At 36.5% G+C, this 19,545-nt stretch overlaps 1 long non-coding RNA gene across 1 annotated transcript; it reads left to right on the forward strand.

Moving 5' to 3' along the window:
- Positions 1–344: 344 nt before the first annotated feature.
- Positions 345–18,680, forward strand: LOC136039223 (uncharacterized). The gene is made up of 3 exons (XR_010620396.1): positions 345–528; positions 9,731–10,241; positions 17,996–18,680. It is a non-coding gene; the product is annotated as an uncharacterized LOC136039223 (long non-coding RNA).
- Positions 18,681–19,545: the final 865 nt, after the last annotated feature.

The raw sequence follows: 19,545 nt of genomic DNA on the forward strand, positions 1-19,545 counted from the left end.
TCTTTAAGAAAGACTCCCGAAGCGCAAGGGATATTTAGTTAGAATAAGACGCTTTTTTTAAGTTATAAAACACTGTAACATGAAGAGTGGGATGGGCTATTGAGCAAGGGGTAAACCCCCTCATATAAAGAATAATTTCTGCTCACTTTAAGTTTTAATGTTGCTTCCTTTTTTTCAATTAGGAAAAAACTTGTTAATTTTATTTAATTAACTAGTAAGGGGCCAAGGTATCACCGTAAACTACACCGATTCGAGATTATTAAGGTGACATTAAATCTCTGAAGTTGTTCATACTATCAAAAATTTTTAGTATCACTATCATAGCAGCAGGGTAACTATTACTATTCTCTTTGAAATATTACTATTTAATTAGATAGCATAACTTTTTCATTAATATTTTAGGCCTCAAGCCTCAAATTGTTAATCTTTATGGTCACGTGTTCCAACTGTCCGTGACGCGTCCTACTGATCAATTGGAGGGGATTACGTCATAGTCTCCCTTCATCTGAAGGAATGTACTTGATCTAAGTGAGTAACATGGTTGTTGAGTAGGGGCGCAACTCCCTCTTATGACAGGGATTGTTTAAGGCGTATGAAAATGATGGATATTTTTCGTGGGTTGATTATTATTGGAATTGCATAAGCAATAATTATTGAAATAAAAAACAACATTTAATAGGGAGTCAAACGCTGTATTATTTCTCTTGTGATTTCTTTTAACCTGATTTCTCTCTTATAGGTAATCTTAACCCCGAGATGCATCTTTGATAAATAGTGATTGTCTTTGTGACTCTTGTTTTGGGACAGCATGGGTCAAGTTTTCAAAGGAGAGACATTTTTGGACCTTCTGACCATTCTGACTAAGCGGACAATCTCAAATTTTTTATCTGATATCATATCTCAAATCTACTATTTGATCTAAAAAATTAATATTGTGGGTCTATTAAAACTAGTACCAAATTAATGAAAAGATCAAGATTTTTTAAAGTTAATAACAATTGCATAATTTGAGTCAAGTCAAGTTATGCATGAAATTATAGTAGGTAGAACACAATAGTCCAATAGTAAGCTAAATTTGGAATTAAAATCAAGCTGGTCGACTGTGAATAAAAAGTTCCCAGTCATAGCTAATTGGAGATAAATCTAAGACAGATAGTCTGAGTAAGAGGCAAAGCTGGCATAAGCCTTTTTCAGAATTGTATAAAAGTGATGTCATTTCACTTGTTGATAGATAATCTCTCATCCGTTCATTCTAGGGCAAAACTAAGGTAGATAGTAATGGAATAAGTGTGCTTGAGGTTTTCAAAAGGAATTTTTCTGAGAATAATCTAATTTTAAAGGCTGATTACAAGTACACACAGGCAAGTCGACTGGGAAGGGGGGCAGCCAAAATTAAGGAAAATACAGCTTGCCTTCTCCTCATATTTTCTTGAGTTGGGAGTCCCATACACCAGATTAGAGAGTACATACACCAGAAAATTACAAATACAAATATCACTTCCCGAGCGTATTTGATTTGACTTCGATTTGACTAAATATTAAATGTTAGCCAGCACAATAATAACAATCCTTGTTTGTTCTAAGAACACTCAATTATAAGGCTTGGCCTACTATGAGACCTTTTCAGATCGAACTTGCATTAGAAGTTACTTTTTCTCAAAAGCAAAATCAGTTTAATATCCTTTTCGCTAATTTCGAAGTAAAAATTCATCGACCTTTTATGCGGAGAAATCACAATAAATAAAAAAAAAATCTTTATCCTAATCTACACATTCTTCCAACAGATGGACAGTTTTGTTTTCTTTTAAATAAAGTTTTTGGCAAAGCAAAATCGTAGAATTTTACAAAAATTACACAATATTTCCACTTAAATATTATGCCAAAAGATAGAAAAGTAAATAATTTAGGGTTGGATTAAATAAATAAATTCAGACAAATAATAAAGTTAAATTGAACTAGCAAAAATACCCCTTTAAATATAGCAATTGTTGTCCACATAAACAAATTTATTAGAACTAAAAAAGAATCGAGAATCTAATTTTGGAATAATTTACTTGGAATAATTTCCTTTTGAATGACTGGAACTGTCTAGATAAAAGTCTTCACATAGATATTGTGAGTTCTTCAGTCCTGTAAGTACCATGGGCACCAAGTAAAATATTTTCAAGCCACCTTTTCATTTTAAATCCAAAGACATGGCTATTGGTCCTTTTAACTATGCTAAAGAAAATCTATCTCAAAACTTTGATCGGATGATTTTGGGAAAAAACCAGCGTTGGAGGGGACCTAGTTGCCCTCCAATTCGGTTGTTTATAACTGACGCTAGAACTTGAATGAACCCTCTACCGACGTTCTAGGCCCACTGGATCGATACAATCGCCCCTGGAGAAAAAAAAAAACAACAACAAAAAACCCGCATCTGTGATCTTTCTTCTGGCAAGAATTGTAAAATTCCACAACTTTGCAGATATGAGCTTGAAACCTCTACAGTAAGGTTCTTTGATAGGCTGAATCTGATGATGTGTTTTCTCATTAAAATCCTATGACTTCTAGGGGAGTCTTCCTCCTTCTTTCATAAATTGGACAAATTTTCTCAGGATCATACCTTTTGTTAACAGAATAATTAAACAGAATAACTTATATATTTGGAATCAGTATAATAAGCTAATTATTTTAATATATCTATTGGTATCAAAATTCTGTTTTTAGAATTTTGGTTACTATTGAGCCGGGTCGCTTCTTACTTACAGCTCGTTACCACGAACTGCTTGATTACCCATCAAAATCCAAATAGAGATCATTGAAATATTGATGGTTTTTTCTGCGCTACCAAAAGTATTGTATTCATAAGACTTGACAGTTTCATGAAATGTAATTAAACAAATAAAACTTGTTTTCAAATAAAGTAAGAAGTAAGTTTAAAAATAAAAATAGACATAAATTACTCTGTATATAAAGGGGACTGCTCCCTTCTCGACACTTTGTCAATCAAACAAAAGTTTTTTAGTGCTTTTTTCTCAATTGCATTTTTTTTTTATTTGGAAAAAAGCCAAAATTCACAGTAAAGAGTAAGGAGCAGACGACCCCCTTCATATAAAGAATATTCTGTTTAAATAGGTTTCAAATCTGCTCCTTGCTTTCACTTGAAAAGCTCTTTTCTTATTTAATTTCTGATTGTTTTCAAAATCATACCTAGGCCTAACCAAGACATAATTTGAGGTGCTGGTCCCTTAAGTCCCTGGTTAATTGTTTTCAAAATATGTAAATCAATATTTGTATATTTATTAGTACCTTCTTACGTTTAAACTTGCAAATTAAATTTTGAATAAAATTTGAATGTACTTAAAAAATTGGTGATGAATAGTAATTGTGGTGAAAAGACTTTCTTAATATTGCGGTTGAGAATTTCGGTTGGATGAAAAGGAGTATTATTGTTTGTATGGATGGAAATTCTGTGAGACTTTTGATCTTCTGCATAACTGAAGCCATCGCAACTTCTACAATAGGATTTTCTCTTTGATAAATACTTGACTTACTTTGACTTGACTTAACGCTCCTGCTCAACAGGGTCGCCAGCGTAGAGAGAACTGGTTGACAACACCCTCAGTATTCTCCAAGTAGCCCTGTCCAGGGCTAAGGACGGGGCCTCATTTGGGTTGATGTTGCGATTGAGCAGATGTTGGTTTATTACATCAGCCCATCTAGTGCCTGGCCTTCCTCGAGGGCGTTTCCAGCCATTTTCCAAGGGATTGAAGTCCGAGATGATCCTTGCGGGGGTACTTAGAGGGAGAAGGAGTAGGTGGCCGTACCCCCATAGAGAGCGAGCTTCTACTTGGGTAGAGAGGTTCGCCAGCATGAAGGTCTTCAGGATCTCGGTATTGCTGATCTTGTCATACCATTTGAAGCCTTCGACTCAACGCAGGTGTCTAGCCTGAACAGCATCAACCCTTCTTAGCTGTGTCTGGGTTATCGGCCATGTCTCAGATGAGTACAGCATGATGCTTGAGACTGTGGCGTTGTAAATTCGGGCTTTGGTATGGCGGCTAATTTGCGGTTTGTGGAAGACTGCTTCCAGGAGTCGTCCAAACACAGAGCTTGCCTTGGCTGATCTGGCTGAGATTTCGGCGTCAAGTGTGCCACTTGAGGATGTAATTGATCCAAGATATTTGAACTGTCTTGCCATATCGACAGCTTGGCCGTTAATCTCAACAGTTGAGAGTTGTGCTGATGCGGTCTTTTCTATGGGCATGATCTTCGTTTTCTTCCAGTTGATTTGCAGCCCAACTCTAGAGGCTGCGGAGAAGAGTGTCTCGAGTGCAGACTTAAGTTGGTCGAGATTGTCACTAAGGACAGCTACATCGTCCGCGAACGCAACACCGGACAAAGTCCTCCCGGCCTAACTGATACCGAAAGGGTGGGCATGGTGCGTCTCGTTCAGGATTTGGTCGATGACGTAGTTAAACAGCTCAGGTGCAGCAGCGCATCCTTGTCGTACTCCATTTTGTATTGGGAAAGAAGAAGAAAGCTTCCCGTTAACCAGGATGGCACTTTCTGTGTTGCTGTAAAGTTCTTTGAATAGGCTGACTATCTTTGCGGGTAGGCCCGCAGCTTTCAGGATGAGCCAAAGGGACGGTCTGTCAACAGTGTCAAAGGCTGAAGGAAAGTCAATGAAAACTATGTAAGCTTTTTTGTTGAAATTCACTGTCTTCTCAACGATCAGTTTAACCGTGTGAATCTGCTCAGTTGTCGATCTTCCTGGCATGAATCCGGCTTGTTGCTGGCGGCACAAAGTATGTAGGAAACTTGTTGCACGTTTGAGTGGTAGCATCGCAAACAGTTTTCCAGGAACAGACAGTAGGGTGATACCGCGGTAGTTGCTGCAGTCCGTCCTGCTGCCCTTGCCCTTAAACACTGGTACAAGGATTCCTTTCTTCCAGTCTGATGGTATAACTTCAATGCGACAGATTATGCTGAACACCATCTGCAGCCAGAGTATCGTTGCAGGGCCACCAAATAATAAAATGCATTAAATACATAAGATACATTTGTTTGAAATACATTTAAGTACTTCATATAAGTAGAAAAAGAATAATGTTAGGCATCTCACCAGCGCTGCTTATGGAACATTTATCTCTGCATTTGCATGCTGTACGATACTTACAAATACTTACAATTACAGTTATTTTTTATTCAGGAAATTATATTCACTGTATACCTATCTTCTTATTCTTCAATGATTCCATTTCTGTTCAATTTGTATATGTAAAGGATGTATTCATTTTCACTTTTGAAAGTTTTGAAACAAGAGAATTTAATGTTGAACTGATAGATTTTAGGAAGTAAAAGCACCTTAAATATCAAGGAACAAGATTGACCTGAACAAATGTGCCAAAACATGGAAGCAAAGAACATTTTTAAAATTTGCCATTAACTAGGCTCACACTTAAACTTGCTGAAAAGGTTTCAAAGGCAGTATATTTGGAAAAAATATTAATGTGGAACATATTATGAAGTGTAATGAACTACTTTTTTTTTATGTTCAAAATGAGCATGGAAAAAACAGTATTGGTTCAAAGTAAAGAGAAAATTTGATGCTCAAAACGAGCTTTTAAAATTTAAAGGCCACCTAATAATTTTTTTTTTATTATTTGGGGGCGACTCCCCCCCCTCAACGACACCACTGCCTAAGAAAATATCAAAGGAACAATCCATTCAAACTTTTTGATATTTAATATCAAACTTTTTGATATTTAATATCAAACTTTTTGATATTTAATATCAAACTTTTTGATATTTAATATCAAACTTCTTGATTTAATATTCTTTGAATTGCAAAAATGATCCGCTGATTAATTAATGACGAACGATAAAGTAGTTTTTAGGGCCACGAGAAAATTCCCATGGGGTTGAAAAAAAGTGAAAGACACGCACCGAAAGAATCTAGAGTGACTTTAAATGCAAGTAATATTTATTTTACCAATAGTAATATACTTGGTTATTACTAGAGTAATAACCAAGTAATATTTATTCCATGCTATTTCTTAGGGGGGTTTAGGGTTCTCCAAATATCTTCAATCCGAATCCAGTTTCCCAAATACCCCTGCCCTGCATCTCTAATCTCCGTAAAGAGTAGTACTGACGAATTTTATGTTGGAATTGTGAAGTGAGCAGCAAACTTATTGCTAAAAGTTTCAGATCAGAAGTAGCTAAAATGGAGGAGGACAGAAGTGGATTTATCAAAACACATTTATCGCAAACAGGACTGTTGTTAGGGGATAGGAAGATTGAGGGAACCCAAAGTCTTGGATGCTGCTTTTAGGTATTCTACGCTAGCTCTTTCCCTAATTCTTGAAATTTTACAACTTTGTCCTTAGTTTACTATATTTTTAACATAACTTACCTATTCTGTATTAATTTTCATTTTTTGAGACCGTTCCCTAAGAAACGTTTACGTAAATGCATGGCTTACCCATCGCCAGGTATATATAAAACTGAACGTATGTCTGCGTTTGTGTCTTCTATGCATTACTACACGGTTGATCCGATCGCCAAGAAACTTTGGGAAGTTGTTGAGTACACTCTTGCAAGTATTTTGGGTATAAAATCCCTCCCCCCAAGGCCCTCTTGGTGCTTTTAACGCTGACAGAAATTTAAGTATCCTGAACACATAATACTTGACTTTTGTCAAGTTTTGTTGTCAAAACATTGCTTTTGTTGACATTATTCACATTTTCTGTACATTAATTATCCAAAAACGCCCGACGGATAAGTTAATTGTTTTTAGTTGGGCAAAATTCTTGACAGTTGCTTTCCTCTACATTATTGACATTTCAGGATATTAATCACTTGACAAATTTTCTACGGGAGGATGGGTAGACTAATTGTGTAGTGTACACTAATTGTGTAGAAATAAAATAAGAGGTGCTTCCCTCAAAACACATTTTGTAGCGAAAACAACCAAAGGCTGATGCAACACTTTTGATCTTGCCAAAGCGAAATAATGTTTTATTGTGTATAGTCATAATTTTAATTTTTGTGTCCTTGAATTTCCTTTCTTTTGAGATTGCAGAAACACGCGACGGGTAAGCCAGTTGCCAAGCATCTGAGTATAGTACATTGTAAAATAAAAGTGACCCAGGGAATTTAATTCTATATGGGATTGATAGAAGCCCAGGGTTCAAACACCTTCATTCAAAGTTGTTATATAATGAGGTTGTGATATAATGAGGTTGAGGTTAATGAGGTATAATGAGGTTGTAATGTAAGTTGTAATATAATGTTATACAATGTTAATTAATTCGAAGATTTTATATAATGAAGAATCAGGCCAATCCTAGCGTTAACCCCGACGGACTCTTCAATAGGAACCTTGGAACCCCCCTTTAATTCCACCAGAAATTTTATGTCTAGTTTTCCCTGTTTCCACAAATGTGTAACAATAGTAGAAATGCTGTCTGTGACTTACGGGAGGGATTTTCGATTGAAGAGGTTCGTTTCTAATTCCCCCCTTTCCCTACCATCTCTGGAGATACTATTGTCTAAAACTTGCTTGAACCCTGGTGACATGATCTCAGCCCTTCGGGGGGGGGGGTCTCTTCCAAACAGTTTTCTACCCTAAAAAGATTATCAAACTAAGAAATGAAAAATGGCGATAAAAAATTTGTGGATATAATATCCGTGGAGCTAAATCCCTTCGGTTTACCTACACCTGTACGGGTGAACTTAATTCTAAGAGAACCCCGAGGTAACTTCCTGAGAAAACGTCCAGGAATTACTGAAATAATATGTTTTTTGGTGATTAACATTAGGCTTTTCTCCTTATAAACAGTGTGTGGCGTGTTAAAAATAATGATTTACTGAAAGGGGAATCCAGGGATACAGTAAGCTGTATATTTGCATGGCGATGATGGGATTCCAGGGAACAAAATTCGATATCTTTTTTTCTTTAAGTATATCGAATGGTCAGACTTCTTTTGTAAAATAAAAGTTCGTAGCATATGATAAGGGTATTTGTAAGTTTTTTTTTTCATACAAGACATGCTTCTTTATTTACCTTGAATGCAGATTTATAACATTTTCTAGGGATTATCATTCAAAGTCCTTAAGATGTCTCTGGCGTCTCATGACAGGTTTGATGCATTCTGTTTTTGTCAATCCTTTATTTTTTGTCGATCTCGGGCCATCTAGGACTGGCATTTAATAATGCTAAACTAGATAGGTAAAGTTTTGTGGATGAAAAATGACAGATTGACAAAATTTGTACTTTCGACCATCCATCTTGGGCAAGCGAAAAGCAGTTCGTAGAGGCGGTTTTACGGGAGAAGGAAGAAGAGGCACTTGCCTATGGTGCATCAATTTTAGGAGTGGAAAATTTCAAATAATTATTCTAACGACTAAATAAATTCTGTTAAAATTTGGCCTGAAAACTTGTGGGAGACAGGGGGGTGCTAATAAACATTTTGCCCCATGCATAAGAGAGGCCAGAACCTTCCCTGGCAGGTTCCCCTTGAATGAAAAGGGGAGAGGTTGTAAGGAAAGACATAAGCAAATGTGCAACATCATGTGAAAAATGAAGTTTTGAATAGGCCACGGTGGAGGAGGAGCATGCACGGTCCTGTTGGCTTGGGGTGGCTTCTTATTGCAATGAATCGTTACTAGTAGGCTAGTAGTTCTTTTGTAATTAAAAAACGAAACTCATTTGAATGAAGCTCAGAAATTGCACATACAGTTTTCTTCCTTAACGACAGCATGCTTCTCCGTGATTTACTAAGATTTAGATAGAATTGATTGATAAAGCTAATGTCAAGATCCTTCTTTTTGTCGTCATTACTGTCGGCAAGATAATTGTTGTTACTTCACTGCCAACACTGTTAGAATAATAAAAAGGTACAAAAATTCAAAACAAGATTCCGTAAGGCAAGCCGTTGCGTAAGCCGGCGGCGTCAGAAGGCATAAATTGAATCCACGGTCTAGATTTCTTTTGCGTAATCTGTGCAACATGTATGTAACTTATCCTTGCTTTGTCATATTGCGAGTAATTTTCAGATTTCAAACTGATTACCCAGAGACAGCAGCAGGAAAGACTAAAATCTCTTGAGTAACAACAGAATTATAAATAATTATGTAAGTAAAACGTATTTGCAAAAGAGAGTTTCAGCTTCAAAAGCCTCAGAAGGTCATTTTTTCCTTTGAACGTTTAGGTGTCTGGGAAAAAATACATTGTTATTGTTTGAATTTTTACTGACGAAAGCAGGTGTCAAACTTCCATGGCGTTTTGCAAAAAAAAAGGCCTAAATCCACCTTTTTCCGAAAACTTCGGAAGACATCGAAGAGATCCATCTATTGGTATGTTTAAAATCGTCTTATTTTTAATTTTGACCAAGTTATAAATTTTTCCAAAAGGGCGCAAAATAGAGCTCAAATCCCTTGTCTTCTAAGAAATGATTAAATCAACAACTCAAAACATTTTGGACATTTCCAAAACAGTTAACAAGGATTCAGTCTTAAAAGTTTCAAGTTTCTTTAAATTCTGATTTTTGCAAAAAAACTAAATTATTGTGCGTTTTTATTTTCATTTTGCTCTGATGTAAAATTAAAAAAAGTAGACCTAGGCCCTTTTTGCAAAACGCCACCGACTTCGCTATTTAGTTTTGCTGATTATTTTCAGGTCTGAATAGGCCTAAGATAGGTCCAGAGGACAAAAAGTATTTTTATCTTAATATCCTTGTAGGGCAATCGTAAACTATGGCTTAAGTGAAGCGACGACCTGAAATCAAACAATTTGAGTTCCTGGAGGTCAAACGCAATTTCGGAAAATAGTGATGTAACAAGAAAAATGAGATTTTAGCCTAGTGTGTCAAAGGCCGAAAGGGAGCTGCTCAAGAGAAACCTCAGATTCTCATGTTATGAAATAGAAGAAGGAGATACAAGCATTAATATATCCAGACCACATTACATTTTTGAACATTCCTCGTTGTTCTTTTATATCTTAAGGTTTGTTTAACGTACGTAAGAAATGAGCTAAAGTTTAGTCGGGTTCAGAAATCTCATTCCAACAGTTCTAAGCTCACGTCAACAACGCCAGTTGGAGTAATGTACATACGCAAGCATTTCTTATTTGGAGATAAGATTTCAGGATGCGGCAAATATTCAAAGGAAACTAAAAAAAAATATATGAATTATGCAATGATAAATGTCTGAAGATTTCGGAGGGAGGCAAACATACCCAAAGATTTTCCTCTGTAAGTACCCGCTCAGAGCATATTTTAGGCTTTTTCATATTAATAGATTAAAATAAGCATATGATAGATTAAAAAATGTGCTTTTCGACCATCTATCTCATTAGAAAGGCCTTTTAAGAAACCAGGACTTCATGACAGGAAGTAAAGAGTAATACTAGTCAGTGGCTACTATTTTCGTCAAAATCGTAGGAAAGGGGGGCAAACTTGGAGCCAATTTTCTCAAGTCAAGTGAAAATTACTGTGAAACTGAAAAATGAGTCATATAATACCATAAAGGTAAATTTATACTAAAGAAAACTGACCCATTTCTTTGGTTCCTTGAATTATGCACACTTATATTAGTTTTGACAAGATTTTTAAAGGAATTATATTTCAGCTGGGTTGGGGGGGGGGAGGAGGCAAACCGAGGTGTGGGAGGGGCATTCATATTAATCTATCATTTTATGCTTTTTCAGAAACAAGAAGTGTTTTAGCTTTTACGCCGTAAATGCCGTTAGGGCGTAACGCTTGTATGTTACATATAAAATTCTTTTAGTTGCCTTCCTTTTTTTAAATTCCCTATATAATCCATATAAAAAAATATTTAATGATCAATGTAATTCTTGTCTATCATTTTTCGAAGATCGATGATATAATATACACCCACGAACTCTGTATGTGACAAAGTTCTACTTCTTATGGCACTTGATATCTACCAAGTGACATATAGCGACCGTAAATTCTGTCGGTCGAACCAGGTTTTGCTAGTTTAGGCACATCTAGGTAAGCTAGGAAGATGAAATTTGGCAGTCGTATCAGGGAACAGACCAGATTAAATTAGAGATTGTCGTTTCCCTGATTCAACCATCTGGGGGAGAGTGGGGAGACGGTTAAATCGGAAAAATTGGAAAAAGACGTATTTTTAACTTACGAACGGGTGATGGGATCTTAATGAAATTTAATATTTAGAAGGATACCGTGTCTCAGAGCTCTTATTTTAAATCCCGACCGGATCTGGTGACATTGAGGGGAGTTGGGGGAGCCTAAAATCTTTGAAAACGCTTAGAGTGAAGGGATTTGGATGAGACTTGGTGGGAAAAGTATTTTTAACTTACGAAGGAGTGATTGGATCTTAATAAAAATTCCATATTTAGAAGGACCTCGTAACTCAGATCTCTTATTTTAAATTCCGACCGGATCCAGCGTCATTGGGGGTGGAGGGAACCGGAAATCTTGGAACACTTAAAGCGCAGAGATCAGGATGAAACTTGGTGGGAAGAATAACAAGAGCTAAGAGCTCATATGGCACTTTTGACGAGGCAAGAAGAGCTAAGAGCCAAGAACTCATATGGTATGATCTCTAACAAAATTCTAAGAATCAGTAGATTGATTTAAAAGGAAAATCAGAGGCTTAATGTCGGTCAGGATTCAAAAGCTCTGAGTCATGATGTCCTTCTAAATATCAAAATTCATTAAGATCCGATCACCCACTCGTAATTTATAAATATTCATTTTTTTCTAATTTTTCCTCTCCCTTTAGCCCCCCAGATGGTCGAGTCTGGGAAAACGACTTTATCAAGTCAATTTGTGCAGCTCCCTGACGAGAATACCAGTTTTCATCGTCCTAGCACGTACAGAAGCACCAAATTCGCCAAATCACTGAACTCCTCCCCCCAACTCCCCCAAAGAGAGTGAATCCAGTACGGTTACGTCAATCACGTATCAAGGACATTTGCTTATTCTATCCACCAAGCTTCATCCCGATTCCTTCACTCCAAGTGTTTTCCAGGATTTCCCCCCTCCAACTCCCCCCAATGTCAAAAGATCTGGTCGGGATTTGAAATAAGAGCTCTGAGACACGAACTTCTTCTAAATATCAAATTTCATTGAGATCCGATCCCCTATTCGTAAGATAAAAACACCCCAATTTTCACGTTTTCCAAGAATTCCGGTTATCTCCTCCAACTCCCCCCAATGTCACAGGATCTGGTCGGAATTTAAAATTAGAGCTTTAAACCACAAGATCCTTCTAAATATCAAATTTCATTAAGATCTGGTCACCCTTTCGTAAGTTACAAATACCTCAATTTTAAAAATTATCCCCCCCCCCCCAACTCCACCAAAGAGAGCAGATCAGGTCCGGTTATGTCAGTCACGTTTCTTAGACATGTTTTTATTCTTTCCATACAGTTTCACCCTAATCTCTCCGCTTTAAGTATTTTCTAAGATTCCCCCCCCCAACTGTCCCCCCAATGACACTGGATCCGGTTGAGATTTAAAATAAGAGGTCTGAGTTATAAGGTCCTTCTAAATATTAAGTTTCATGAAGATCCAATCACTCCTTCGTAAGTTAAAAATACGTCATTTTTTCAAATTTTTCAGAAGTAACCCCACCCCCCAATAGAGCGGATCCGTTCCAATTATGTAAATCACGCATCTAAGACTTCTGCTTATTTTTCCCACCAAATATCATCTCGATCCCTCCATTCTAAGCGTTTTCCGTGATTTTAGGCTCCCCACCCCAAACTCCCCCAATGTCACCAGATCCGATCAGGATTTAAATAAGAGCTTTGAGACACAATATTCTTCGAAATATCAAATTTTATTGAGATCTTATCACCCGTTCGTAAGTTAAAAATACTTCAATTTTTCTATTTTTCCGAATTAACGGCTCCCCCTCCACACCCCCAGATGGTCAAATCGGGAAAACGACTATTTCTAATTTAATCTGGTCCGGTCCCTGATACGCCTGCCAAATTTCATCGTCCTAGCTTACCTGGAAGTGCCTAAAGTAGCGAAACCGGGACCGACAGACAGACCGAAGGACAGACCGACAGAATTTGCGATTGCTATATGTCACTTGGTTAATACCAAGTGCCATAAAAACATGTCCAAGAAACGTGACTGACATAACCGGACCAGATCCACTCTCTTTGGTGGAGTTGGGGTGGGGGAGAAGTTCGAAAAAATGAGGTATTTGTAGCTTACGTACGAGTGATCAGATCTTAATGAAATTTGATATTTAGAAGGATCTTGTGCTTTAGAACTCTCATTTTAAACACCTACAAGATCCGCTGACATTGGGGGGAGTTGGAGGGAGAAACGGGAATTCTTAGAAAATATGAAAATTGAGGTATCTTTATCTTACGAATGGGTGATCGGATCTTAATGAAACTTGATATATAGAAGGATCTCATGTCTAAGATGCTCCATTTTCAATCCAAATTCGATCCAGGGACATGGGGGTTGGAAGGGGAAATCGAAATATTGGAAACCGGAAATCTTGGAAAACGCTTAGAGTGGAGAGATCGGGATAAACTTGATGGGAAGAATGAGCACAAGTTATAGATACGTGACTGAAATAATTAGAACGGATACGTTCTCTTTGGGGGAGCTGGGGGGTGTTAATTTGGAAAAAAACTAAAAAAAATTAGGTATTTTTAACTTAAGAACGGGTGACCGGATTTTAATCAAATTTGATATTTAGAAGGAACTCATGTCTCAGAGCTCTTATTTCAAATCCCGACCAGATCTGTTGACATTGGGGGAGAAAACAGTTGGAGGGGGAAACAGGAAATCTTGGAAAACGCTTAGAGTGGGGAAATCGGGATGAAACTTGGTGGGTAGAATAAACAAATATCGTAGATACGTGATTGACGTAGCCGTACTGGATCCACTCTCTTTGGGGGAGTTGGGGGATGGGGCTCAGTACTTTGGCGAGTTTGGTGCTTCTGGACGTGCTAGGACGATGAAAATTAGTAGGCGTGTCAGGGAGCTGCATACATTGACCTAATAAAGTCGTTTTCCCCGATTCGACCATGTGGGGGGCTGAAGGGAGAGGTAAAATTAGAAAAAATAAGGTATTTATAACTTACGATTGGGTGATTGGATCTTAATGAATTTTCATATTTAGAAGGACCTCGGGACTCAGAGCTTTCATTTTAAATCTCGACCGGTATTAAGCCTCTGATTTTTCTTTTAAATCAATCGATTGATTCTTAGAATTTTACTAGAGCTCATACCATATGAGCTCTTGGCTCTTCCGGCCTTGCCACATGTGCCTTATGAGCTCTTAGCTCTTGTTTTTGGAGAGAGGGAGTTTATGAGAGGTCTATATTTATTGCCATGTTAAAAAGAAATAAATAAAATTGCATGCTGACCAATAGTCTACGCAGGTACCCATCCTCTGACTCGATGTTTTCGATTGGGAGTTCATTGCGTGGTGGGGGGGGGGGGAATCATCTGACGCTTCCCGTGTTTTTTCCCAGATTTCTCTAAGAGGCCATCTAGAGCTGGGTCGACTCTGGCTGGCCTTTGCGCTCGGGACATGTCATCTGCTGTACGTGATTTTTAAAAGTGAATGACTCCTGATCTGACAGATTTCATGATTCCCTGTAAAGATATTTCTTTTCTTACGCAGGTCAGCAAGGTCTAACTCTAAAATTCCATGGGTCAGTAAATGAATTCCCTCAAAGAAAAGAACAAACCTGATTGCTTTTCGTGTATGACGGAAAAAACCTTAAGTATTTTTTTTCTAGAAACTGTGCTTTATAATTAGGATTGAATTGGAACAAAAACAACAAAGGTTACCCAGTAGAGAGATACATTGATGACAGGCCACCATCGTACCGCAAACCAGTGTGCAAATATTCTACTTTACGTTTCCGTTCCGTTCCATGAAACAACCATAAGTTTAAAAATAGGATTAGACATTTAGGATAATTGTTTCGTTATATAATTCAATCCAAAAATGGTTTTTCTATTTAAAGAAAGGGAGAATTTCCAAACAGACAAGTTAGTAATCGCATATGCATTTATTAAATGGAATTGCCAACACAGTCGCTTACTTGATTGCGTTCTATTTCCTAATGAAACTTCCCAAGCCGTCATTCATCAAACTTTCTTATCACGTGTTAAATGCAAGCATGAGGTAATACCTACGTTTGCCTGGGATAATTTCAGAATAGCACTTTATTAGATAAGAGATTATTAGCTAATTCTGATGGTATTCTCGACTTTGACATTGAATTGGAGTACTAAGACGCGACCGACATTTACTCAGGTCAGCCATGACAATTAACCAATTTGACCATCTTAGTGACCACTTAGCTTTTTTCAAGGCTTGATAAATGGTTATTGGTATTACCTTATAGATTGATCCTAATATTAATTTTTTAATTAATATTAATATTACCTAATAGATTAATTATAGACTAATCAGGTCTGAGATATCTAAGTTTAATCTGCAACCTAGACAACCGTTAAATTGCATGCATTAATTTATTTGTTTTCATTTTAGAGGGCAATATAGGGCTCATTCACTTTCCACCCGTAAATGTTGCGGATCATCAAACGAATTTTCCGTAATTACTTGGATAAACTTGAGTTCACTTTTTCCTCTGAGCCGCCACCTATCTTAAAAATCCAAATATGCACCTAGTCTTACAAGCGAATTCTAGGTATGATGGGAAAGAGGCTTTAGGACTAGTCCCTCCAGTAAAATTCTAGGAATCTTACGTTTTTTTTCGTACTGTTCAAATCAGTACGTGGTTTTAAATATGTATATACTACTTCTAGGCACAAAGAGGGGCCTCGGGACCTTGTCTCTCCACTGAAATTCTAGGAATTTCAAAGCCTTTCCTATATTTTCCTCTTAATAAACGTATCATCGCTTGTTTTCACTGTTTTAATGAATACTTCTCCCTCGCAAATGAATTCCTACAAACATGGCGGCCTGTTTTAACCAAAATTGTTGGCCTTCCTTAGAAGAAGGGGTGTAATTTCGTCAAATCCTGGGAGGGGGGCAATGTCGGAGATAATTTTCCCACATCAAGTGAAAATTGCAGTAAAAACTAAAAACATAAGGTGATTGGTACCATAAAGGTACTATTTGGTATTTTAAAGGTACTTAAATGGTTAATATATATAGCTTATATTAGCCTACTATAAAGGTAAATATGAACAAAAAAACTGATCTATTTCTGTTGATGCTTGAATTATGCAGGTTTATTTTAATTTTGACAAGATTTTGGAAGAAAATAAATTTAAAAGAAATTTTAAGGGACAAACTGTGGTCGGGGGGGGGGGCGTTAAACCTAGGTATGGGAGGGGCATTTGCCCCTCCCATAGAAAGTTACACCCCTACTCAGAAGGAGACTTCAATTGTAAAGCCTTGTAGAATATTGAGGCCTTCGGTACTGCCAAGACAAAGGAGGAGACACTTGTGTAACAGAAGCTATTTTCTCATTTTAATATAATATTTTTTATATATACTGTTGACAATCTATAGATCTTGTCTCGTTCTATCCGAGTGGTCCAGTTGAAAAAACCTTTTTTATATGTGCAAATTTTTAAATGATAACTCCCAATAAAAAAAAAAAAAAAAAAAAAAAAAAAAAAAAATCAGACAAATTTTGAATATTAACCAACATTTTCTATGAAAAATATTGGAGCTGCAAAGTGATAATTTTCTGACAATTATGAAAATACAGGGATTTATCGTGAGCTGGTTTATTTGAACTACTTGTATCGATATATGTTACATAGACTGCGAAGCTATAGAAATTCAAAGTTTCAACCTTTTTATTTTTACTATCGTTACAACCATTGTTTTTGTAAAATTAATTTTGTTAAAAAGACAATTGTTCATTGTGGCTGTGCTGTCGTCGAGATTCTGCTTAGAAGGCTTATTTTTCATATAGAGAGTTTTCTATAACTATTCTACTCTCGAAATTATATTACTAGGGGGCTAAAAAACTAAATATTTCCCACCCCACACTCAATTAGCAGAGGGAAGGTGCATTTGTAGACTACAGTTTAATCATTTTCCAGAGTTTTCTCTCCCTGAGGAAATATCCCCCCCCCCGCTGTGTTCAGTTATGACCCTGGGTATTACCTGAAATAATAAATGAGTTTCTCATAATCAAGTAGTTATCACAAGGATCCATGTCGAGAAGATGTTAAACAAATTCAAACTATTGGTTTGACCTTTAAGAGGGCTTCAGTGTTTCTTTGCTCGGGAAAGAAAGGGATAAAAAAGGGCTTATTTTTTACCTTAATTTTTTTTTATTTACTCGGGTCATTTAGACCAAACAGCTTCAAGTCTTGTTTTATTTCAAAAGTGTCTGTTCATTGTTAAGACGATTGCCCAGAAATTTCTCAGGGAGGGGAGTGTCAAGTACTACCCAATGTTGCCAGATGTCTGGTTTAATTGTGCCACCAAGAAAGTGAAAATGTGTCGAAAACACCATTTTTCAGGTGAAAATAAACCAACTGAAGGATCCCCCGAAAAAGCTCAAAAATTTAATGCGTAACAGCCTCAAAAAAGCGCCCAAATAATCTTTTGATACCTTTTTTGAATGTCTTCTTGTTTCACAGACTCCTCCCTGCCGGCGTCCATGTTCATTATTACTGGTTAGTCTTCTTCAATCTGTTCAGATTTTTTCTTTTCACTTCAAAGACTTTTCTACCACTACACTTTTCTCCAAACACGTCAAGACAGTGCCAAAAACAGCAAAAAGTACCATAATTATGAAACACGTTACCTTGTTTCAAAGGTGGATCTAGAGCAAAATCTGGGACGGGGGCAGTGTGACAAGGCTGCCAATAATTGACCAAATTTATTTTAAGAAAAGGCAAAAAAAGAGAAAAAACCAAATTAGGGCACCAGAAAAATCTAGGGGTATATAATCCCCTCAGTCACCTGATCCCCCAGCCTCCACCCCTGCCTTGTTTTGAAGACGATTTTTTTCTTTTTAATTAGAGATCTTTTACAGGCTTTAGTCACAAATGTTTGATTGAGCCGACTGATGTTTATCGAAGTCCTTCCACACATGTTACAAAAGGAGATGATGTTGCAAGTTTGATTCCTATCACACAGCCCCATAATTATCAGTCTTCTTAATAGAATGAAAAACTTGGAAAAATATTTCATCTGATGTCCAGAGAAAGAACGTGGCACACTTTCAAAAAAAGAATGACATTTTGAAAGCGGGCTATAATTTCTCATGTGAATGACAATTCATCTCTATGAACTTTAGATTAATATGGCAAGGTATTCAATTCGAAAATTGGCTGCTGCATTCTTAGTTTTGGCGTAATTTAGTACAATGCCAAAGAGTATGGATCATAAATAAGAGAGAAAATTGAAGTTTGTCCTATCCAAAACTATGAATTATCAGAGCCATCTAGCTCGAGTCATCAGAGCTCCGATCAAATCACAAAACTTATGAAGAAGAATAAATAAAACAATTATTGTGTTTGTCACCTTCTTTAATTTTCTATCAGTTACATAATTTTTTGGAAAAAGGCACTTATTGAAATATAAAAACAACAATTTAGGCGGGGGTCCTTCTTCTTCATTTTTTGGGTTGCACAATTTAAATTCCTCAGTTTATAAGTAGTCGTCATGCATGGCAAAAGTACGTATGCTGCATATGAGCAAAAACATCCAGTGGCCTCAATTCGCAAAACTAAGGGGTTGGGGGGGGGGGAGAGGGGTGCAAAGTATTTTTATACAAACTTTAGTAGGGGGAATTTTTCTTTTTCCAATTTTTCCAATGAAGATACCAAAAAAGGCATTTCCAATGAAAATACCCTCCAAAAAGGTATTTTCAAAATCTGAGAGGGGGGAAATATCCCCTATTAAATTTCCTATTTTCTCATATGAAGTGATATCACGTGAAACCTCGCGGGGTAAATACTATATGTAATGACACAACAACACAGCGGATTCGGAAACTTCCTCGTCAGAACCAGTCACGTCATTTCGCATATATGTAAGGGGGGGGGGACTTATTTTTCAAATTGGGGAAGAATTTGTTATTTCTGTTCAATTTTTCACTAAAAATACAATAAATGAATTTTTCAATGGAAATACCCCATACTCCCTCCCCCTAATTGATGCAACTGCTCTGAACTTCAAACAGAAAAAATAAAAAAAACTCAGTGGCGTTTCAGAAGCAAGACAAAGTAAGTAAGACAAATAAAAGAATGAAGAAATAAATGGATTCTGGAATATTCTACCTATATTCCTAAATATAGGTAGAAAATAGGGTGTAGAATTCTCTCTAGAATTTATTCTATATTTTATTTCTTGTAATTCTTCTTTTCGTCTTTTGGGGGCCGGGGGTTGAGTTATCATAAGAGAGTAAGAAAAAAGTTAAAGAAATTATTTAGCTTGCTAATTTGAAAAACTAGAAAAAACTAATTTGAAAAAAATTGATTTAAATGTATATATATATATATATATATATATATATATATATATATATATATATATATATATATATATATATATATATATATATATATATATATATATATA

The sequence above is a fragment of the Artemia franciscana genome, chromosome 1 (genome assembly GCF_032884065.1).
Source record: "Artemia franciscana chromosome 1, ASM3288406v1, whole genome shotgun sequence".
Taxonomy (NCBI): Eukaryota; Metazoa; Arthropoda; class Branchiopoda; order Anostraca; family Artemiidae; genus Artemia; species Artemia franciscana.